The sequence below is a fragment of the Taudactylus pleione genome, unplaced genomic scaffold (genome assembly GCF_031769625.1).
Source record: "Taudactylus pleione unplaced genomic scaffold, aTauple2 ptg000454l, whole genome shotgun sequence".
NCBI lineage: Eukaryota > Metazoa > Chordata > Amphibia > Anura > Myobatrachidae > Taudactylus > Taudactylus pleione.
Window position 1 is genome coordinate 2,767,695 of NW_028284856.1, and position 24,755 is coordinate 2,792,449.

General features: G+C 36.9%; 5 non-coding genes across 5 annotated transcripts; all 5 read left to right on the forward strand.

Annotated features, from left to right (window-relative positions):
* The first annotated feature begins 1,740 nt into the window (after positions 1 to 1,740).
* Positions 1,741 to 1,813, forward strand: TRNAK-UUU (transfer RNA lysine (anticodon UUU)). Its single transcript has one exon. It is a non-coding gene; the product is annotated as a tRNA-Lys (tRNA).
* Positions 1,814 to 6,241: 4,428 nt separating this feature from the next.
* On the forward strand, positions 6,242 to 6,314 carry TRNAK-UUU (transfer RNA lysine (anticodon UUU)). Its single transcript has one exon. It is a non-coding gene; the product is annotated as a tRNA-Lys (tRNA).
* A 4,760-nt stretch (positions 6,315 to 11,074) lies between these two features.
* TRNAK-UUU (transfer RNA lysine (anticodon UUU)) lies at positions 11,075 to 11,147 on the forward strand. The gene has a single exon. It is a non-coding gene; the product is annotated as a tRNA-Lys (tRNA).
* Positions 11,148 to 16,516: 5,369 nt separating this feature from the next.
* TRNAK-UUU (transfer RNA lysine (anticodon UUU)) lies at positions 16,517 to 16,589 on the forward strand. The gene has a single exon. It is a non-coding gene; the product is annotated as a tRNA-Lys (tRNA).
* A 4,031-nt stretch (positions 16,590 to 20,620) lies between these two features.
* TRNAK-UUU (transfer RNA lysine (anticodon UUU)) lies at positions 20,621 to 20,693 on the forward strand. The gene has a single exon. It is a non-coding gene; the product is annotated as a tRNA-Lys (tRNA).
* The last annotated feature ends 4,062 nt before the right edge of the window (positions 20,694 to 24,755 follow it).

Sequence of the window (24,755 nt, forward strand, 5' to 3'; positions counted from 1 at the left end):
CCTGGAGTCGGTAAAACCTCAGAACTTTAATCTGAGGGTCCAGGGTTCAAGTCCCTGTTCGGGCGAGTGTCTTTTAAGCAATGTGTCGTTTTTGTGAAATGGAACATAGTGCAGAGTGGGAAAATCACAAACTGTTTAAGAATGTACACCTTCAACCAAGAGGCAAATTAAATGTATTTCATCAATAGACACTAAATGTCAAGCTATTAATATCATACTTTTAGTGATAGAGAGATTTTCCTACTTTAGTAATTGCACAGTAGTTGTCACCATTTGAATTTACTTGGTTTTAGTTTTACGAACTTTCTATAGGTTTGCGACAGACTCCAGAAGAGCCTGGAGTTGGTAAAACATCAGAACTTTAATCTGAGGGTCCATGGTTCAAGTCCCTGTTCGGGCGAGTGTCTTTTAAGCAATGTGTCGTTTTTGTGAAATGGAACATAGTGCAGAGTGGGAAAATCACAAACTGTTTAAGAATGTACACCTTCAACCAAGAGTCAAATAAAATGTATTTCATCAAGAGACACTAAATGTCAAGCTGTTCAGTTCATACTTTTAGTGATAGAGAGATTTTCCTACTTTATTAATTGCACAGTAACTAGTAGTTGTCATCATTTGAAATGACTTGCTTTTTGTATTACGAACTTTCTGCATTTTTGCGACCTCTCACAGAAGTGCCTGGATAGCTCAGTTGGTAGAGCATCATACTTTTAATCTGAGGGTCCAGGGTTCAAGTCCCTGTTCGGGCGAGTGTCTTTTAAGCAATGTGTCATTTTTGTGAAATGGAACATAGTGCAGAGTGGGAAAATCACAAACTATTTAAGAATCTACACCTTCAACCAAGAGGCAAATTAAATGTATTTCATCAATAGACACTAAATGTCAAGCTATTCAGATCATACTTTTAGTGATTGAGAGATTTTCCTACTTTAGTAATTGCACAGTAGTTGTCACCATTTGAATTTACTTGCTTTTAGTATTACGAACTTTCTATATATTTGCGACAGACTACAGAAGAGCCTGGAGTCGGTAAAACATCAGAACTTTAATCTGAGGGTCCAGGGTTCAAGTCCCTGTTCGGGCGAGTGTCTTTTAAGCAATGTGTCGTTTTTGTGAAATGGAACATAGTGCAGAGTGGGAAAATCACAAACGGTTTTTGTGAAATGGAACATAGTGCAGAGTGGGAAAATCACAAACTGTTTAAGAATGTACAACTTCAACCAAGAGGCAAATTAAATGTATTTCATCAAGAGACACTAAATGTCAAGCATTTCAGTTCATACTTTTAGTGATAGAGAGATTTTCCTACTTTAGTAATTGCACAGTAGTTGTCACCATTTGAATTGACTTGTTTTAGTATTACGAACTTTCTATAGGTTTGCGACAGACTCCAGAAGAGCCTGGAGTCGGTAAAACAAAAGAACTTTAATCTGAGGGTCCAGGGTTCAAGTCTCTGTTCGGACGAGTGTCTTTTAAGCAATGTGTCGTTTTTGTGAAATGGAACATAGTGCAGAGTGGGAAAATCACAAACTGTTTAAGAATCTACACCTTCAACCAAGAGGCAAATTAAATGTATTTCATCAATAGACACTAAATGTCAAGCTATTCACATAATACTTTTAGTGATAGAGAGATTTTCCAACTTTAGTAATTGCACAGTAACTAGTAGTTGTCATCAGTTGATATGACTTGTTTTTTGTATTACGAACTTTCTGCATTTTTGCAACCGGTCACAGAAGAGCCTGGATAGCTCAGTCGGTAGAGCATCAGACTTTTAATCTGATGGTCCAGGGTTCAAGTCCCTGTTCGGGCGAGTGTCTTTTAAGCAATGTGTCATTTTGTGAAATGGAACATAGTGCAGAGTGGGAAAATCACAAACTGTTTAAGAATCTACACCTTCAACCAAGAGGCAAATTAAATGTATTTCATCAATAGACACTAAATGTCAAGCTATTCATATCTTACTTTTAGTGATAGAGAGATTTTCCTACTTTAGTAATTGCACAGTAGTTGTCACCATTTGAATTTACTTGGTTTTAGTATTATGAACTTTCTATAGGTTTGCGACAGACTCCAGAAGAGCCTGGAGTCGGTAAAACATCAGAACTTTAATCTGAGGGTCCAGGGTTCAAGTCCCTGTTCGGGCGAGTGACTTTTAAGCAATGTGTCGTTTTTGTGAAATGGAACATAGTGCAGAGTGGGAAAATCACAAACTGTTTAAGAATGTACACCTTCAACCAAGAGGCAAATTAAATGTATTTCATCAATGGACACTAAATGTCAAGCTATTCAGATCATACTTTTAGTGATAGAGAGATTTTCCTACTTTAGTAATTGCACAGTAGTTGTCACCATTTGAATTTACTTGTTTTTAGTATTACGAACTTTCTATAGGTTTGCGACAGACTACAGAAGAGCCTGGAGTCGGTAAAACCTCAGAACTTTAATCTGAGGGTCCAGGGTTCAAGTCCCTGTTCGGGCGAGTGTCTTTTAAGCAATGTGTCGTTTTTGTGAAATGGAACATAGTGCAGAGTGGGAAAATCACAAACTGTTTAAGAATGTACACCTTCAACCAAGAGGCAAATTAAATGTATTTCATCAATAGACACTAAATGTCAAGCTATTAATATCATACTTTTAGTGATAGAGAGATTTTCCTACTTTAGTAATTGCACAGTAGTTGTCACCATTTGAATTTACTTGGTTTTAGTTTTACGAACTTTCTATAGGTTTGCGACAGACTCCAGAAGAGCCTGGAGTTGGTAAAACATCAGAACTTTAATCTGAGGGTCCATGGTTCAAGTCCCTGTTCGGGCGAGTGTCTTTTAAGCAATGTGTCGTTTTTGTGAAATGGAACATAGTGCAGAGTGGGAAAATCACAAACTGTTTAAGAATGTACACCTTCAACCAAGAGTCAAATTAAATGTATTTCATCAAGAGACACTAAATGTCAAGCTGTTCAGTTCATACTTTTAGTGATAGAGAGATTTTCCTACTTTATTAATTGCACAGTAACTAGTAGTTGTCATCATTTGAAATGACTTGCTTTTTGTATTACGAACTTTCTGCATTTTTGCGACCTCTCACAGAAGTGCCTGGATAGCTCAGTTGGTAGAGCATCATACTTTTAATCTGAGGGTCCAGGGTTCAAGTCCCTGTTCGGGCGAGTGTCTTTTAAGCAATGTGTCATTTTTGTGAAATGGAACATAGTGCAGAGTGGGAAAATCACAAACTATTTAAGAATCTACACCTTCAACCAAGAGGCAAATTAAATGTATTTCATCAATAGACACTAAATGTCAAGCTATTCAGATCATACTTTTAGTGATTGAGAGATTTTCCTACTTTAGTAATTGCACAGTAGTTGTCACCATTTGAATTTACTTGCTTTTAGTATTACGAACTTTCTATATATTTGCGACAGACTACAGAAGAGCCTGGAGTCGGTAAAACATCAGAACTTTAATCTGAGGGTCCAGGGTTCAAGTCCCTGTTCGGGCGAGTGTCTTTTAAGCAATGTGTCGTTTTTGTGAAATAGAACATAGTGCAGAGTGGGAAAATCACAAACGGTTTTTGTGAAATGGAACATAGTGCAGAGTGGGAAAATCACAAACTGTTTAAGAATGTACAACTTCAACCAAGAGGCAAATTAAATGTATTTCATCAAGAGACACTAAATGTCAAGCATTTCAGTTCATACTTTTAGTGATAGAGAGATTTTCCTACTTTAGTAATTGCACAGTAGTTGTCACCATTTGAATTGACTTGTTTTAGTATTACGAACTTTCTATAGGTTTGCGACAGACTCCAGAAGAGCCTGGAGTCGGTAAAACAAAAGAACTTTAATCTGAGGGTCCAGGGTTCAAGTCTCTGTTCGGACGAGTGTCTTTTAAGCAATGTGTCGTTTTTGTGAAATGGAACATAGTGCAGAGTGGGAAAATCACAAACTGTTTAAGAATCTACACCTTCAACCAAGAGGCAAATTAAAAGTATTTCATCAATAGACACTAAATGTCAAGCTTTTCAGATCATACTTTTAGTGATAGAGAGATTTTCCTACTTTAGTAATTGCACAGTAGTTGTCACCATTTGAATTGACTTGTTTTTAGTATTACGAACTTTCTGTAGGTTTGCAACAGACTACAGAAGAGCCTGGAGTCGGTAAAACATCAGAACTTTAATCTGAAGGTCCAGGGTTCAAGTCCCTGTTCGGGCGAGTGTCTTTTAAGCAATGTGTCATTTTGTGAAATAGAACATAGTGCAGAGTGGGAAAATCACAAACTGTTTAAGAATCTACACCTTCAACCAAGAGGCAAATTAAAAGTATTTCATCAATAGACACTAAATGTCAAGCTTTTCAGATCATACTTTTAGTGATAGAGAGATTTTCCTACTTTAGTAATTGCACAGTAGTTGTCACCATTTGAATTGACTTGTTTTTAGTATTACGAACTTTCTGTAGGTTTGCAACAGACTCCAGAAGAGCCTGGAGTCGGTAAAACATCAGAACTTTAATCTGAAGGTCCAGGGTTCAAGTCCCTGTTCGGACAAGTGTCTTTTAAGCAATGTGTCGTTTTTGTGAAATGGAACATAGTGCAGAGTGGGAAAATCACAAACTGTTTAAGAATCTACACCTTCAACCAAGAGGCAAATTAAATGTATTTCATCAATAGACACTAAATGTCAAGCTATTCAGATAATACTTTTAGTGATAGAGAGATTTTCCTACTTTAGTAATTGCACAGTAGTTGTCACCATTTGAGTTGACTTGTTTTTAGTATTACGAACTTTCTGTAGGTTTGCAACAGACTCCAGAAGAGCCTGGAGTCGGTAAAACATCAGAACTTTAAACTTTTGCGACCCACCACATAAGAGCCTGGATAGCTCAGTCGGTAGAGCATCAGATTTTTAATCTGAGGGTCCACGGTTCAAGTCCCTGTTCGGGCGAGTGTCTTTAAAGCAATGTGTCATTTTTGTGAAATGGAACATAGTGCAGAGTGGGAAAATCACAAACTGTTTAAGAATGTACACCTTCAACCAAGAGGCAAATTAAATGTATTTCATCAATAGACACTAAATGTCAAGCTATTCAGATCATACTTTTAGTGATAGAGAGATTTTCCTACTTTAGTAATTGCACAGTAGTTGTCACCATTTGAATTTACTTGTTTTTAGTATTACAAACTTTCTATATATTTGCGACAGACTCCAGAAGAGCCTGGAGTTGGTAAAACATCAGAACTTTAATCTGAGGATCCAGGGTTCAAGTCCCTGTTCGGGCGAGTGTCTTTTAAGCAATGTGTCGTTTTTGTGAAATGGAACATAGTGCAGAGTGGGAAAATCACAAACTGTTTAAGAATGTACACCTTCAACCAAGAGGCAAAATAAATGTATTTCATCAAGAGACACTAAATGTCAAGCTTTTCAGTTCATACTTTTAGTGATAGAGAGATTTTCCAACTTTAGTAATTGCACAGTAACTAGTAGTTGTCATCATTTGATATGACTTGTTTTTTTTATTACGAACTTTCTGCATTTTTGCGACCTGTCACAGAAGATTCTGGATAGCTCAGTCGGTAGAGTATCATACTTTTAATCTGAGGGTCCAGGGTTCAGTTCCCTGTTCGGGTGAGTATCTTTTAAGCAATGTGTCGTTTTTGTGATATGGAACATAGTGCAGAGTGGGAAAATCACAAACTGTTTAAGAATGTACACCTTCAACCAAGAGGCAAATTAAATGTATTTCATCAAGAGACACTAAATGTCAAGCTTTTCAGTTCATACTTTTAGTGATAGAGAGATTTTCCTACTTTAGTAATTGCACAGTAGTTGTCACCATTTGAATTGACTTGTTTTAGTATTACGAACTTTCTATAGGTTTGCGACAGACTCCAGAAGAGCCTGGAGTCGGTAAAACAACAGAACTTTAATCTGAGGGTCCAGGGTTCAAGTCTCTGTTCGGACGAGTGTCTTTTAAGCAATGTGTCGTTTTTGTGAAATGGAACATAGTGCAGAGTGGGAAAATCACAAACTGTTTAAGAATCTACACCTTCAACCAAGAGGCAAATTAAATGTATTTCATCAATAGACACTAAATGTCAAGCTATTCACATAATACTTTTAGTGATAGAGAGATTTTCCAACTTTAGTAATTGCACAGTAACTAGTAGTTGTCATCAGTTGATATGACTTGTTTTTTGTATTACGAACTTTCTGCATTTTTGCAACCGGTCACAGAAGAGCCTGGATAGCTCAGTCGGTAGAACATCAGACTTTTAATCTGATGGTCCAGGGTTCAAGTCCCTGTTCGGGCGAGTGTCTTTTAAGCAATGTGTCATTTTGTGAAATGGAACATAGTGCAGAGTGGGAAAATCACAAACTGTTTAAGAATCTACACCTTCAACCAAGAGGCAAATTAAATGTATTTCATCAATAGACACTAAATGTCAAGCTATTCATATCTTACTTTTAGTGATAGAGAGATTTTCCTACTTTAGTAATTGCACAGTAGTTGTCACCATTTGAATTTACTTGGTTTTAGTATTATGAACTTTCTATAGGTTTGCGACAGACTCCAGAAGAGCCTGGAGTCGGTAAAACATCAGAACTTTAATCTGAGGGTCCAGGGTTCAAGTCCCTGTTCGGGCGAGTGACTTTTAAGCAATGTGTCGTTTTTGTGAAATGGAACATAGTGCAGAGTGGGAAAATCACAAACTGTTTAAGAATGTACACCTTCAACCAAGAGGCAAATTAAATGTATTTCATCAATGGACACTAAATGTCAAGCTATTCAGATCATACTTTTAGTGATAGAGAGATTTTCCTACTTTAGTAATTGCACAGTAGTTGTCACCATTTGAATTTACTTGTTTTTAGTATTACGAACTTTCTATAGGTTTGCGACAGACTACAGAAGAGCCTGGAGTCGGTAAAACCTCAGAACTTTAATCTGAGGGTCCAGGGTTCAAGTCCCTGTTCGGGCGAGTGTCTTTTAAGCAATGTGTCGTTTTTGTGAAATGGAACATAGTGCAGAGTGGGAAAATCACAAACTGTTTAAGAATGTACACCTTCAACCAAGAGGCAAATTAAATGTATTTCATCAATAGACACTAAATGTCAAGCTATTAATATCATACTTTTAGTGATAGAGAGATTTTCCTACTTTAGTAATTGCACAGTAGTTGTCACCATTTGAATTTACTTGGTTTTAGTTTTACGAACTTTCTATAGGTTTGCGACAGACTCCAGAAGAGCCTGGAGTTGGTAAAACATCAGAACTTTAATCTGAGGGTCCATGGTTCAAGTCCCTGTTCGGGCGAGTGTCTTTTAAGCAATGTGTCATTTTTGTGAAATGGAACATAGTGCAGAGTGGGAAAATCACAAACTGTTTAAGAATGTACACCTTCAACCAAGAGACAAATTAAATGTATTTCATCAAGAGACACTAAATGTCAAGCTTTTCAGTTCATACTTTTAGTGATAGAGAGATTTTCCTTCTTTAGTAATTGCACAGTACTTGTCACCATTTGAATTGACTTGTTTTAGTATTACGAACTTTCTATATATTTGCGACAGACTACAGAAGAGCCTGGAGTCGGTAAAACATCAGAACTTTAATCTGAGGGTCCAGGGTTCAAGTCCCTGTTCGGGCGAGTGTCTTTTAAGCAATGTGTCGTTTTTGTGAAATGGAACATAGTGCAGAGTGGGAAAATCACAAACGGTTTTTGTGAAATGGAACATAGTGCAGAGTGGGAAAATCACAAACTGTTTAAGAATGTACAACTTCAACCAAGAGGCAAATTAAATGTATTTCATCAGGAGACACTAAATGTCAAGCATTTCAGTTCATACTTTTAGTGATAGAGAGATTTTCCTACTTTAGTAATTGCACAGTAGTTGTCACCATTTGAATTGACTTGTTTTAGTATTACGAACTTTCTATAGGTTTGCGACAGACTCCAGAAGAGCCTGGAGTCGGTAAAACAAAAGAACTTTAATCTGAGGGTCCAGGGTTCAAGTCTCTGTTCAGACGAGTGTCTTTTAAGCAATGTGTCGTTTTTGTGAAATGGAACATAGTGCAGAGTGGGAAAATCACAAACTGTTTAAGAATCTACACCTTCAACCAAGTGGCAAATTAAAAGTATTTCATCAATAGACACTAAATGTCAAGCTTTTCAGATCATACTTTTAGTGATAGAGAGATTTTCCTACTTTAGTAATTGCACAGTAGTTGTCACCATTTGAATTGACTTGTTTTTAGTATTACGAACTTTCTGTAGGTTTGCAACAGACTCCAGAAGAGCCTGGAGTCGGTAAAACATCAGAACTTTAATCTGAAGGTCCAGGGTTCAAGTCCCTGTTCGGGCGAGTGTCTTTTAAGCAATGTGTCATTTTGTGAAATAGAACATAGTGCAGAGTGGGAAAATCACAAACTGTTTAAGAATCTACACCTTCAACCAAGAGGCAAATTAAAAGTATTTCATCAATAGACACTAAATGTCAAGCTTTTCAGATCATACTTTTAGTGATAGAGAGATTTTCCTACTTTAGTAATTGCACAGTAGTTGTCACCATTTGAATTGACTTGTTTTTAGTATTACGAACTTTCTGTAGGTTTGCAACAGACTCCAGAAGAGCCTGGAGTCGGTAAAACATCAGAACTTTAATCTGAAGGTCCAGGGTTCAAGTCCCTGTTCGGGCGAGTGTCTTTTAAGCAATGTGTCGTTTTTGTGAAATGGAACATAGTGCAGAGTGGGAAAATCACAAACTGTTTAAGAATGTACACCTTCAACCAAGAGGCAAATTAAATGTATTTCATCAAGAGACACTAAATGTCAAGCTTTTCAGTTCATACTTTTAGTGATAGAGAGATTTTCCTACTTTAGTAATTGCACAGTAGTTGTCACCATTTGAATTGACTTGTTTTAGTATTACGAACTTTCTATAGGTTTGCGACAGACTCCAGAAGAGCCTGGAGTCGGTAAAACAACAGAATTTTAATCTGAGGGTCCAGGGTTCAAGTCTCTGTTCGGACAAGTGTCTTTTAAGCAATGTGTCGTTTTTGTGAAATGGAACATAGTGCAGAGTGGGAAAATCACAAACTGTTTAAGAATCTACACCTTCAACCAAGAGGCAAATTAAATGTATTTCATCAATAGACACTAAATGTCAAGCTATTCAGATAATACTTTTAGTGATAGAGAGATTTTCCTACTTTAGTAATTGCACAGTAGTTGTCACCATTTGAGTTGACTTGTTTTTAGTATTACGAACTTTCTGTAGGTTTGCAACAGACTCCAGAAGAGCCTGGAGTCGGTAAAACATCAGAACTTTAAACTTTTGCGACCCACCACATAAGAGCCTGGATAGCTCAGTCGGTAGAGCATCAGATTTTTAATCTGAGGGTCCACGGTTCAAGTCCCTGTTCGGGCGAGTGTCTTTAAAGCAATGTGTCATTTTTGTGAAATGGAACATAGTGCAGAGTGGGAAAATCACAAACTGTTTAAGAATGTACACCTTCAACCAAGAGGCAAATTAAATGTATTTCATCAATAGACACTAAATGTCAAGCTATTCAGATCATACTTTTAGTGATAGAGAGATTTTCCTACTTTAGTAATTGCACAGTAGTTGTCACCATTTGAATTTACTTGTTTTTAGTATTACGAACTTTCTATATATTTGCGACAGACTACAGAAGAGCCTGGAGTCGGTAAAACATCAGAACTTTAATCTGAGGATCCAGGGTTCAAGTCCCTGTTCGGGCGAGTGTCTTTTAAGCAATGTGTCGTTTTTGTGAAATGGAACATAGTACAGAGTGGGAAAATCACAAACTGTTTAAGAATGTACACCTTCAACCAAGAGGCAAAATAAATGTATTTCATCAAGAGACACTAAATGTCAAGCTTTTCAGTTCATACTTTTAGTGATAGAGAGATTTTCCAACTTTAGTAATTGCACAGTAACTAGTAGTTGTCATCATTTGATATGACTTGTTTTTTGTATTACGAACTTTCTGCATTTTTGCGACCTATCACAGAAGGTTCTGGATAGCTCAGTCGGTAGAGTATCATACTTTTAATCTGAGGGTCCAGGGTTCAGTTCCCTGTTCGGGTGAGTATCTTTTAAGCAATGTGTCGTTTTTGTGATATGGAACATAGTGCAGAGTGGGAAAATCACAAACTGTTTAAGAATGTACACCTTCAACCAAGAGGCAAATTAAATGTATTTCATCAAGAGACACTAAATGTCAAGCTTTTCAGTTCATACTTTTAGTGATAGAGAGATTTTCCTACTTTAGTAATTGCACAGTAACTAGTAGTTGTCATCATTTGAAATGACTTGTTTTTTGTATTGCGAACTTTCTGCATTTTTGTGACCTATCATAGGAGAGCTTGGATAGCTCAGTCCGTAGAGCATCAGACTTTTAATCTGAGGGTCCAGGGTTCAAGTCCCTGTTCGGGCAAGTGTCTTTTAAGCAATCTGTCATTTTGTGAAATAGAACATAGTGCAGAGTGGGAAAATCACAAACTGTTTAAGAATCTACACCTTCAACCAAGAGGCAAATTAAAAGTATTTCATCAATAGACACTAAATGTCAAGCTTTTCAGTTCATACTTTTAGTGATAGAGAGATTTTCCTACTTTAGTAATTGCACAGTAGTTGTCACCATTTGAATTGACTTGTACTAGTATTACGAACTTTCTATAGGTTTGCGACAGACTCCAGAAGAGCCTGGAGTCGGTAAAACAACAGAACTTTAATCTGAGGGTCCAGGGTTCAAGTCTCTGTTCGGACGAGTGTCTTTTAAGCAATGTGTCGTTTTTGTGAAATGGAACATAGTGCAGAGTGGGAAAATCACAAACTGTTTAAGAATCTACACCTTCAACCAAGAGGCAAATTAAATGTATTTCATCAATAGACACTAAATGTCAAGCTATTCACATAATACTTTTAGTGATAGAGAGATTTTCCAATTTTAGTAATTGCACAGTAACTAGTAGTTGTCATCAGTTGATATGACTTGTTTTTTGTATTACGAACTTTCTGCATTTTTGCAACCTGTCACAGAAGAGCCTGGATAGCTCAGTCGGTAGAGCATCAGACTTTTAATCTGAGGGTCCAGGGTTCAAGTCCCTGTTCGGGCGAGTGTCTTTTAAGCAATGTGTCATTTTGTGAAATGGAACATAGTGCAGAGTGGGAAAATCACAAACTGTTTAAGAATCTACACCTTCAACCAAGAGGCAAATTAAATGTATTTCATCAATAGACACTAAATGTCAATCTATTCATATCTTACTTTTAGTGATAGAGAGATTTTCCTACTTTAGTAATTGCACAGTAGTTGTCACCATTTGAATTTACTTGGTTTTAGTATTATGAACTTTCTATAGGTTTGCGACAGACTCCAGAAGAGCCTGGAGTCGGTAAAACATCAGAACTTTAATCTGAGGGTCCAGGGTTCAAGTCCTTGTTCGGGCGAGTGACTTTTAAGCAATGTGTCATTTTTGTGAAATGGAACATAGTGCAGAGTGGGAAAATCACAAACTGTTTAAGAATGTACACCTTCAACCAAGAGGCAAATTAAATGTATTTCATCAATGGACACTAAATGTCAAGCTATTCAGATCATACTTTTAGTGATAGAGAGATTTTCCTACTTTAGTAATTGCACAGTAGTTGTCACCATTTGAATTTACTTGTTTTTAGTATTACGAACTTTCTATAGGTTTGCGACAGACTACAGAAGAGCCTGGAGTCGGTAAAACCTCAGAACTTTAATCTGAGGGTCCAGGGTTCAAGTCCCTGTTCGGGCGAGTGTCTTTTAAGCAATGTGTCGTTTTTGTGAAATGGAACATAGTGCAGAGTGGGAAAATCACAAACTGTTTAAGAATGTACACCTTAAACCAAGAGGCAAATTAAATGTATTTCATCAATAGACACTAAATGTCAAGCTATTAATATCATACTTTTAGTGATAGAGAGATTTTCCTACTTTAGTAATTGCACAGTACTTGTCACCATTTGAATTTACTTGCTTTTAGTATTACGAACTTTCTATATATTTGCGACAGACTACAGAAGAGCCTGGAGTCGGTAAAACATCAGAACTTTAATCTGAGGGTCCAGGGTTCAAGTCCCTGTTCGGGCGAGTGTCTTTTAAGCAATGTGTCGTTTTTGTGAAATGGAACATAGTGCAGAGTGGGAAAATCACAAACGGTTTTTGTGAAATGGAACATAGTGCAGAGTGGGAAAATCACAAACTGTTTAAGAATGTACAACTTCAACCAAGAGGCAAATTAAATGTATTTCATCAAAAGACACTAAATGTCAAGCATTTCAGTTCATACTTTTAGTGATAGAGAGATTTTCCTACTTTAGTAATTGCACAGTAGTTGTCACCATTTGAATTGACTTGTTTTAGTATTACGAACTTTCTATAGGTTTGCGACAGACTCCAGAAGAGCCTGGAGTCGGTAAAACAAAAGAACTTTAATCTGAGGGTCCAGGGTTCAAGTCTCTGTTCGGACGAGTGTCTTTTAAGCAATGTGTCGTTTTTGTGAAATGGAACATAGTGCAGAGTGGGAAAATCACAAACTGTTTAAGAATCTACACCTTCAACCAAGAGGCAAATTAAAAGTATTTCATCAATAGACACTAAATGTCAAGCTTTTCAGATCATACTTTTAGTGATAGAGAGATTTTCCTACTTTAGTAATTGCACAGTAGTTGTCACCATTTGAATTGACTTGTTTTTAGTATTACGAACTTTCTGTAGGTTTGCAACAGACTCCAGAAGAGCCTGGAGTCGGTAAAACTTCAGAACTTTAATCTGAAGGTCCAGGGTTCAAGTCCCTGTTCGGGCGAGTGTCTTTTAAGCAATGTGTCATTTTGTGAAATAGAACATAGTGCAGAGTGGGAAAATCACAAACTGTTTAAGAATCTACACCTTCAACCAAGAGGCAAATTAAAAGTATTTCATCAATAGACACTAAATGTCAAGCTTTTCAGATCATACTTTTAGTGATAGAGAGATTTTCCTACTTTAGTAATTGCACAGTAGTTGTCACCATTTGAATTGACTTGTTTTTAGTATTACGAACTTTCTGTAGGTTTGCAACAGACTCCAGAAGAGCCTGGAGTCGGTAAAACATCAGAACTTTAATCTGAAGGTCCAGGGTTCAAGTCCCTGTTCGGGCGAGTGTCTTTTAAGCAATGTGTCGTTTTTGTGAAATGGAACATAGTGCAGAGTGGGAAAATCACAAACTGTTTAAGAATGTACACCTTCAACCAAGAGGCAAATTAAATGTATTTCATCAAGAGACACTAAATGTCAAGCTTTTCAGTTCATACTTTTAGTGATAGAGAGATTTTCCTACTTTAGTAATTGCACAGTAGTTGTCACCATTTGAATTGACTTGTTTTAGTATTACGAACTTTCTATAGGTTTGCAACAGACTCCAGAAGAGCCTGGAGTCGGTAAAACAACAGAATTTTAATCTGAGGGTCCAGGGTTCAAGTCTCTGTTCGGACAAGTGTCTTTTAAGCAATGTGTCGTTTTTGTGAAATGGAACATAGTGCAGAGTGGGAAAATCACAAACTGTTTAAGAATCTACACCTTCAACCAAGAGGCAAATTAAATGTATTTCATCAATAGACACTAAATGTCAAGCTATTCAGATAATACTTTTAGTGATAGAGAGATTTTCCAACTTTAGTAATTGCACAGTAACTAGTAGTTGTCATCATTTGATATGACTTGTTTTTTGTATTACGAACTTTCTGCATTTTTGTGACCTATCACAGAAGATCCTGGATAGCTCAGTCGGTAGAGCATCATATTTTTAATCTGAGGGTCCAGGGTTCAGTTCCCTGTTCGGGCGAGTGTCTTTTAAGCAATGTGTCGTTTTTGTGAAATGGAACATAGTGCAGAGTGGGAAAATCACAAACTGTTTAAGAATGTACACCTTCAACCAAGAGGCAAATTAAATGTATTTCATCAAGAGACACTAAATGTCAAGCTTTTCAGTTCATACTTTTAGTGATAGAGAGATTTTCCTACTTTAGTAATTGCACAGTAGTTGTCACCATTTGAATTTACTTGTTTTTAGTATTACAAACTTTCTATAGGTTTGCGACAGACTACAGAAGAGCCTGGAGTCGGTAAAACATCAGAACTTTAATCTGAGGGTCCAGGTTTCAAGTCCCTGTTCGGGCGAGTGTCTTTTAAGCAATGTGTCAATTTTGTGAAATGGATCATAGTGCAGAGTGGGAAAATCACAAACTGTTTAAGAATGTACACCTTCAACCAAGAGGCAAATTAAATGTATTTCATCAATAGACACTAAATGTCAAGCTATTCAGATCATACTTTTAGTGATAGAGAGATTTTCCAACTTTAGTAAGTGCACAGTAGTTGTCACCATTTGAATGTACTTGTTTTTAGTATTACGAACTTTCTATAGGTTTGCGACAGACTCCAGAAGAGCCTGGAGTCGGTAAAACAACAGAACTTTAATCTGAGGGTCCAGGGTTCAAGTCTCTGTTCGGACGAGTGTCTTTTAAGCAATGTGTCTTTTTTGTGAAATGGAACATAGTGCAGAGTGGGAAAATCACAAACTGTTTAAGAATCTACACCTTCAACCAAGAGGCAAATTAAATGTATTTCATCAAGAGACACTAAATGTCAAGCTATTCAGATAATACTTTTAGTGATAGAGAGATTTTCCAACTTTAGTAATTGCACAGTAAATAGTAGTTGTCATCATTTGATATGACTTGTTTTTTGTATTACGAACTTTCGGCATTTTTGCGACCTATCACAGAAGAGCCTGGATAGCTCTGTCGGTAGAGCATCAGACTTTTAATCTGAGGGTCCAGGGTTCAAGTCCCTGAACGGGTGAGTGTCTTTTAAGCAATGTGTCATTTTGTGAAATGGAACATAGTGCAGAGTGGGAAAATCACAAACTGTTTAAGAATGTACACCTTCAACCAAGAGGCAAATTAAATGTATTTCATCAATAGACACTAAATGTCAAGCTATTCAGATCAAACTTTTAGTGATAGAGAGATTTTCCTACTTTAGTAATTGCACAGTAGTTGTCACCATTTGAATTTACTTGTTTTTAGTATTACGAACTTTCCATAGGTTTGCGACAGACTCCAGAAGAGCCTGGAGTCAGTAAAACATCAGAACTTTAATCTGAGGGTCCAGGGTTCAAGTCTCTTTTCAGGCGAGTGTCTTTTAAGCAATCTGTCGTTTTTGTGAAATGGAACATAGTGCAGAGTGGGAAAATCACAAACTGTTTAAGAATCTACACCTTCAACCAAGAGGCAAATTAAATGTATTTCATCAATAGACACTAAATGTCAAGCTATTCAGATTATACTTTTAGTGATAGAGAGATTTTCCTACTTTAGTAATTGCACAGTAGTTGTCACCATTTGAATTTACTTGTTTTTAGTATTACGAACTTTCTGTAGGTTTGCGACTGACTCCAGAAGAGCCTGGAGTCGGTAAAACATCAGAACTTTAATCTGAGGGTCCAGGTTTCAAGTCCCTGTTCGGGCGAGTGTCTTTTAAGCAATGTGTCATTTTTGTGAAATGGAACATAGTGCAGAGTGGGAAAATCACAAACTGTTTAAGAATGTACACCTTCAACCAAGAGGCAAATTAAATGTATTTCATCAATAGACACTAAATGTCAAGCTATTCAGATCATACTTTTAGTGATAGAGAGATTTTCCTACTTTAGTAATTGCACAGTGGTTGTCACCATTTGAATTTACTTGTTTTTAGTATTACGAACTTTCTATAGGTTTGCGACAGACTACAGAAGAGCCTGGAGTCGGTAAAAAATCAGAACTTTAATCTGAGGGTCCAGGGTTCAAGTCCCTGTTCGGGCGAGTGTCTTTTAAGCAATGTGTCATTTTTGTGAAATGGAACATAGTGCAGAGTGGGAAAATCACAAACTGTTTAAGAATCTACACCTTCAACCAAGAGGCAAATTAAAAGTATTTCATCAATAGACACTAAATGTCAAGCTTTTCAGTTCATACTTTTAGTGATAGAGAGATTTTCCTACTTTAGTAATTGCACAGTAGTTGTCACCATTTGAATTGACTTGTACTAGTATTACGAACTTTCTATAGGTTTGCGACAGACTCCAGAAGAGCCTGGAGTCGGTAAAACAACAGAACTTTAATCTGAGGGTCCAGGGTTCAAGTCTCTGTTCGGACGAGTGTCTTTTAAGCAATGTGTCGTTTTTGTGAAATGGAACATAGTGCAGAGTGGGAAAATCACAAACTGTTTAAGAATCTACACCTTCAACCAAGAGGCAAATTAAATGTATTTCATCAATAGACACTAAATGTCAAGCTATTCACATAATACTTTTAGTGATAGAGAGATTTTCCAATTTTAGTAATTGCACAGTAACTAGTAGTTGTCATCAGTTGATATGACTTGTTTTTTGTATTACGAACTTTCTGCATTTTTGCAACCTGTCACAGAAGAGCCTGGATAGCTCAGTCGGTAGAGCATCAGACTTTTAATCTGAGGGTCCAGGGTTCAAGTCCCTGTTCGGGCGAGTGTCTTTTAAGCAATGTGTCATTTTGTGAAATGGAACATAGTGCAGAGTGGGAAAATCACAAACTGTTTAAGAATCTACACCTTCAACCAAGAGGCAAATTAAATGTATTTCATCAATAGACACTAAATGTCAATCTATTCATATCTTACTTTTAGTGATAGAGAGATTTTCCTACTTTAGTAATTGCACAGTAGTTGTCACCATTTGAATTTACTTGGTTTTAGTATTATGAACTTTCTATAGGTTTGCGACAGACTCCAGAAGAGCCTGGAGTCGGTAAAACATCAGAACTTTAATCTGAGGGTCCAGGGTTCAAGTCCTTGTTCGGGCGAGTGACTTTTAAGCAATGTGTCATTTTTGTGAAATGGAACATAGTGCAGAGTGGGAAAATCACAAACTGTTTAAGAATGTACACCTTCAACCAAGAGGCAAATTAAATGTATTTCATCAATGGACACTAAATGTCAAGCTATTCAGATCATACTTTTAGTGATAGAGAGATTTTCCTACTTTAGTAATTGCACAGTAGTTGTCACCATTTGAATTTACTTGTTTTTAGTATTACGAACTTTCTATAGGTTTGCGACAGACTACAGAAGAGCCTGGAGTCGGTAAAACCTCAGAACTTTAATCTGAGGGTCCAGGGTTCAAGTCCCTGTTCGGGCGAGTGTCTTTTAAGCAATGTGTCGTTTTTGTGAAATGGAACATAGTGCAGAGTGGGAAAATCACAAACTGTTTAAGAATGTACACCTTAAACCAAGAGGCAAATTAAATGTATTTCATCAATAGACACTAAATGTCAAGCTATTAATATCATACTTTTAGTGATAGAGAGATTTTCCTACTTTAGTAATTGCACAGTACTTGTCACCATTTGAATTTACTTGCTTTTAGTATTACGAACTTTCTATATATTTGCGACAGACTACAGAAGAGCCTGGAGTCGGTAAAACATCAGAACTTTAATCTGAGGGTCCAGGGTTCAAGTCCCTGTTCGGGCGAGTGTCTTTTAAGCAATGTGTCGTTTTTGTGAAATGGAACATAGTGCAGAGTGGGAAAATCACAAACGGTTTTTGTGAAATGGAACATAGTGCAGAGTGGGAAAATCACAAACTGTTTAAGAATGTACAACTTCAACCAAGAGGCAAATTAAATGTATTTCATCAAAAGACACTAAATGTCAAGCATTTCAGTTCATACTTTTAGTGATAGAGAGATTTTCCTACTTTAGTAATTGCACAGTAGTTGTCACCATTTGAAATGACTTGTTTTAGTATTACGAACTTTCTATAGGTTTGCGACAGACTCCAGAAGAGCCTGGAGTCGGTAAAACAAAAGAACTTTAATCTGAGGGTCCAGGGTTCAAGTCTCTGTTCGGACGAGTGTCTTTTAAGCAATGTGTCGTTTTTGTGAAATGGAACATAGTGCAGAGTGGGAAAATCACAAACTGTTTAAGAATCTACACCTTCAACCAAGAGGCAAATTAAAAGTATTTCATCAATAGACACTAAATGTCAAGCTTTTCAGATCATACTTTTAGTGATAGAGAGATTTTCCTACTTTAGTAATTGCACAGTAGTTGTCACCATTTGAATTGACTTGTTTTTAGTATTACGAACTTTCTGTAGGTTTGCAACAGACTCCAGAAGAGCCTGGAGTCGGTAAAACATCAGAACTTTAATCTGAAGGTCCAGGGTTCAAGTCCCTGTTCGGGCGAGTGTCTTTTAAGCAATGTGTCGTTTTTGTGAAATGGAACATAGTGCAGAGTGGGAAAATCACAAACTGTTTAAGAATGTACACCTTCAACCAAGAGGCAAATTAAATGTATTTCATCAAGAGACACTAAATGTCAAGCTTTTCAGTTCATACTTTTAGTGATAGAGAGATTTTCCTACTTTAGTAATTGCACAGTAGTTGTCACCATTTGAATTGACTTGTTTTAGTATTACGAACTTTCTATAGGTTTGCAACAGACTCCAGAAGAGCCTGGAGTCGGTAAAACAACAGAATTTTAATCTGAGGGTCCAGGGTTCAAGTCTCTGTTCGGACAAGTGTCTTTTAAGCAATGTGTCGTTTTTGTGAAATGGAACATAGTGCAGAGTGGGAAAATCACAAACTGTTTAAGAATCTACACCTTCAACCAAGAGGCAAATTAAATGTATTTCATCAATAGACACTAAATGTCAAGCTATTCAGATAATACTTTTAGTGATAGAGAGATTTTCCAACTTTAGTAATTGCACAGTAACTAGTAGTTGTCATCATTTGATATGACTTGTTTTTTGTATTACGAACTTTCTGCATTTTTGTGACCTATCACAGAAGATCCTGGATAGCTCAGTCGGTAGAGCATCATATTTTTAATCTGAGGGTCCAGGGTTCAGTTCCCTGTTCGGGCGAGTGTCTTTTAAGCAATGTGTCGTTTTTGTGAAATGGAACATAGTGCAGAGTGGGAAAATCACAAACTGTTTAAGAATGTACACCTTCAACCAAGAGGCAAATTAAATGTATTTCATCAAGAGACACTAAATGTCAAGCTTTTCAGTTCATACTTTTAGTGATAGAGAGATTTTCCTACTTTAGTAATTGCACAGTAGTTGTCACCATTTGAATTTACTTGTTTTTAGTATTACAAACTTTCTATAGGTTTGCGACAGACTACAGAAGAGCCTGGAGTCGGTAAAACATCAGAACTTTAATCTGAGGGTCCAGGTTTCAAGTCCCTGTTCGGGCGAGTGTCTTTTAAGCAATGTGTCAATTTTGTGAAATGGATCATAGTGCAGAGTGGGAAAATCACAAACTGTTTAAGAATGTACACCTTCAACCAAGAGGCAAATTAAATGTATTTCATCAATAGACACTAAATGTCAAGCTATTCAGATCATACTTTTAGTGATAGAGAGATTTTCCAACTTTAGTAAGTGCACAGTAGTTGTCACCATTTGAATGTACTTGTTTTTAGTATTACGAACTTTCTATAGGTTTGCGACAGACTCCAGAAGAGCCTGGAGTCGGTAAAACAACAGAACTTTAATCTGAGGGTCCAGGGTTCAAGTCTCTGTTCGGACGAGTGTCTTTTAAGCAATGTGTCTTTTTTGTGAAATGGAACATAGTGCAGAGTGGGAAAATCACAAACTGTTTAAGAATCTACACCTTCAACCAAGAGGCAAATTAAATGTATTTCATCAAGAGACACTAAATGTCAAGCTATTCAGATAATACTTTTAGTGATAGAGAGATTTTCCAACTTTAGTAATTGCACAGTAAATAGTAGTTGTCATCATTTGATATGACTTGTTTTTTGTATTACGAACTTTCGGCATTTTTGCGACCTATCACAGAAGAGCCTGGATAGCTCTGTCGGTAGAGCATCAGACTTTTAATCTGAGGGTCCAGGGTTCAAGTCCCTGAACGGGTGAGTGTCTTTTAAGCAATGTGTCATTTTGTGAAATGGAACATAGTGCAGAGTGGGAAAATCACAAACTGTTTAAGAATGTACACCTTCAACCAAGAGGCAAATTAAATGTATTTCATCAATAGACACTAAATGTCAAGCTATTCAGATCAAACTTTTAGTGATAGAGAGATTTTCCTACTTTAGTAATTGCACAGTAGTTGTCACCATTTGAATTTACTTGTTTTTAGTATTACGAACTTTCCATAGGTTTGCGACAGACTCCAGAAGAGCCTGGAGTCAGTAAAACATCAGAACTTTAATCTGAGGGTCCAGGGTTCAAGTCTCTTTTCAGGCGAGTGTCTTTTAAGCAATCTGTCGTTTTTGTGAAATGGAACATAGTGCAGAGTGGGAAAATCACAAACTGTTTAAGAATCTACACCTTCAACCAAGAGGCAAATTAAATGTATTTCATCAATAGACACTAAATGTCAAGCTATTCACATAATACTTTTAGTGATAGAGAGATTTTCCAACTTTAGTAATTGCACAGTAACTAGTAGTTGTCATCAGTTGATATGACTTGTTTTTTGTATTACGAACTTTCTGCATTTTTGCAACCTGTCACAGAAGAGCCTGGATAGCTCAGTCGGTAGAGCATCAGACTTTTAATCTGAGGGTCCAGGGTTCAAGTCCCTGTTCGGGCGAGTGTCTTTTAAGCAATGTGTCATTTTGTGAAATGGAACATAGTGCAGAGTGGGAAAATCACAAACTGTTTAAGAATCTACACCTTCAACCAAGAGGCAAATTAAATGTATTTCATCAATAGACACTAAATGTCAATCTATTCATATCTTACTTTTAGTGATAGAGAGATTTTCCTACTTTAGTAATTGCACAGTAGTTGTCACCATTTGAATTTACTTGGTTTTAGTATTATGAACTTTCTATAGGTTTGCGACAGACTCCAGAAGAGCCTGGAGTCGGTAAAACATCAGAACTTTAATCTGAGGGTCCAGGGTTCAAGTCCTTGTTCGGGCGAGTGACTTTTAAGCAATGTGTCATTTTTGTGAAATGGAACATAGTGCAGAGTGGGAAAATCACAAACTGTTTAAGAATGTACACCTTCAACCAAGAGGCAAATTAAATGTATTTCATCAATGGACACTAAATGTCAAGCTATTCAGATCATACTTTTAGTGATAGAGAGATTTTCCTACTTTAGTAATTGCACAGTAGTTGTCACCATTTGAATTTACTTGTTTTTAGTATTACGAACTTTCTATAGGTTTGCGACAGACTACAGAAGAGCCTGGAGTCGGTAAAACCTCAGAACTTTAATCTGAGGGTCCAGGGTTCAAGTCCCTGTTCGGGCGAGTGTCTTTTAAGCAATGTGTCGTTTTTGTGAAATGGAACATAGTGCAGAGTGGGAAAATCACAAACTGTTTAAGAATGTACACCTTAAACCAAGAGGCAAATTAAATGTATTTCATCAATAGACACTAAATGTCAAGCTATTAATATCATACTTTTAGTGATAGAGAGATTTTCCTACTTTAGTAATTGCACAGTACTTGTCACCATTTGAATTTACTTGCTTTTAGTATTACGAACTTTCTATATATTTGCGACAGACTACAGAAGAGCCTGGAGTCGGTAAAACATCAGAACTTTAATCTGAGGGTCCAGGGTTCAAGTCCCTGTTCGGGCGAGTGTCTTTTAAGCAATGTGTCGTTTTTGTGAAATGGAACATAGTGCAGAGTGGGAAAATCACAAACGGTTTTTGTGAAATGGAACATAGTGCAGAGTGGGAAAATCACAAACTGTTTAAGAATGTACAACTTCAACCAAGAGGCAAATTAAATGTATTTCATCAAAAGACACTAAATGTCAAGCATTTCAGTTCATACTTTTAGTGATAGAGAGATTTTCCTACTTTAGTAATTGCACAGTAGTTGTCACCATTTGAATTGACTTGTTTTAGTATTACGAACTTTCTATAGGTTTGCGACAGACTCCAGAAGAGCCTGGAGTCGGTAAAACAAAAGAACTTTAATCTGAGGGTCCAGGGTTCAAGTCTCTGTTCGGACGAGTGTCTTTTAAGCAATGTGTCGTTTTTGTGAAATGGAACATAGTGCAGAGTGGGAAAATCACAAACTGTTTAAGAATCTACACCTTCAACCAAGAGGCAAATTAAAAGTATTTCATCAATAGACACTAAATGTCAAGCTTTTCAGATCATACTTTTAGTGATAGAGAGATTTTCCTACTTTAGTAATTGCACAGTAGTTGTCACCATTTGAATTGACTTGTTTTTAGTATTACGAACTTTCTGTAGGTTTGCAACAGACTCCAGAAGAGCCTGGAGTCGGTAAAACATCAGAACTTTAATCTGAAGGTCCAGGGTTCAAGTCCCTGTTCGGGCGAGTGTCTTTTAAGCAATGTGTCATTTTGTGAAATAGAACATAGTGCAGAGTGGGAAAATCACAAACTGTTTAAGAATCTACACCTTCAACCAAGAGGCAAATTAAAAGTATTTCATCAATAGACACTAAATGTCAAGCTTTTCAGATCATACTTTTAGTGATAGAGAGATTTTCCTACTTTAGTAATTGCACAGTAGTTGTCACCATTTGAATTGACTTGTTTTTAGTATTACGAACTTTCTGTAGGTTTGCAACAGACTCCAGAAGAGCCTGGAGTCGGTAAAACATCAGAACTTTAATCTGAAGGTCCAGGGTTCAAGTCCCTGTTCGGGCGAGTGTCTTTTAAGCAATGTGTCGTTTTTGTGAAATGGAACATAGTGCAGAGTGGGAAAATCACAAACTGTTTAAGAATGTACACCTTCAACCAAGAGGCAAATTAAATGTATTTCATCAAGAGACACTAAATGTCAAGCTTTTCAGTTCATACTTTTAGTGATAGAGAGATTTTCCTACTTTAGTAATTGCACAGTAGTTGTCACCATTTGAATTGACTTGTTTTAGTATTACGAACTTTCTATAGGTTTGCAACAGACTCCAGAAGAGCCTGGAGTCGGTAAAACAACAGAATTTTAATCTGAGGGTCCAGGGTTCAAGTCTCTGTTCGGACAAGTGTCTTTTAAGCAATGTGTCGTTTTTGTGAAATGGAACATAGTGCAGAGTGGGAAAATCACAAACTGTTTAAGAATCTACACCTTCAACCAAGAGGCAAATTAAATGTATTTCATCAATAGACACTAAATGTCAAGCTATTCAGATAATACTTTTAGTGATAGAGAGATTTTCCAACTTTAGTAATTGCACAGTAACTAGTAGTTGTCATCATTTGATATGACTTGTTTTTTGTATTACGAACTTTCTGCATTTTTGTGACCTATCACAGAAGATCCTGGATAGCTCAGTCGGTAGAGCATCATATTTTTAATCTGAGGGTCCAGGGTTCAGTTCCCTGTTCGGGCGAGTGTCTTTTAAGCAATGTGTCGTTTTTGTGAAATGGAACATAGTGCAGAGTGGGAAAATCACAAACTGTTTAAGAATGTACACCTTCAACCAAGAGGCAAATTAAATGTATTTCATCAAGAGACACTAAATGTCAAGCTTTTCAGTTCATACTTTTAGTGATAGAGAGATTTTCCTACTTTAGTAATTGCACAGTAGTTGTCACCATTTGAATTTACTTGTTTTTAGTATTACAAACTTTCTATAGGTTTGCGACAGACTACAGAAGAGCCTGGAGTCGGTAAAACATCAGAACTTTAATCTGAGGGTCCAGGTTTCAAGTCCCTGTTCGGGCGAGTGTCTTTTAAGCAATGTGTCAATTTTGTGAAATGGATCATAGTGCAGAGTGGGAAAATCACAAACTGTTTAAGAATGTACACCTTCAACCAAGAGGCAAATTAAATGTATTTCATCAATAGACACTAAATGTCAAGCTATTCAGATCATACTTTTAGTAATAGAGAGATTTTCCAACTTTAGTAAGTGCACAGTAGTTGTCACCATTTGAATGTACTTGTTTTTAGTATTACGAACTTTCTATAGGTTTGCGACAGACTCCAGAAGAGCCTGGAGTCGGTAAAACAACAGAACTTTAATCTGAGGGTCCAGGGTTCAAGTCTCTGTTCGGACGAGTGTCTTTTAAGCAATGTGTCTTTTTTGTGAAATGGAACATAGTGCAGAGTGGGAAAATCACAAACTGTTTAAGAATCTACACCTTCAACCAAGAGGCAAATTAAATGTATTTCATCAAGAGACACTAAATGTCAAGCTATTCAGATAATACTTTTAGTGATAGAGAGATTTTCCAACTTTAGTAATTGCACAGTAAATAGTAGTTGTCATCATTTGATATGACTTGTTTTTTGTATTACGAACTTTCGGCATTTTTGCGACCTATCACAGAAGAGCCTGGATAGCTCTGTCGGTAGAGCATCAGACTTTTAATCTGAGGGTCCAGGGTTCAAGTCCCTGTTCGGGCGAGTGTCTTTTAAGCAATGTGTCATTTTGTGAAATGGAACATAGTGCAGAGTGGGAAAATCACAAACTGTTTAAGAATCTACACCTTCAACCAAGAGGCAAATTAAAAGTATTTCATCAATAGACACTAAATGTCAAGCTTTTCAGATCATACTTTTAGTGATAGAGAGATTTTCCTACTTTAGTAATTGCACAGTAGTTGTCACCATTTGAATTGACTTGTTTTTAGTATTACGAACTTTCTGTAGGTTTGCAACAGACTCCAGAAGAGCCTGGAGTCGGTAAAACATCAGAACTTTAATCTGAAGG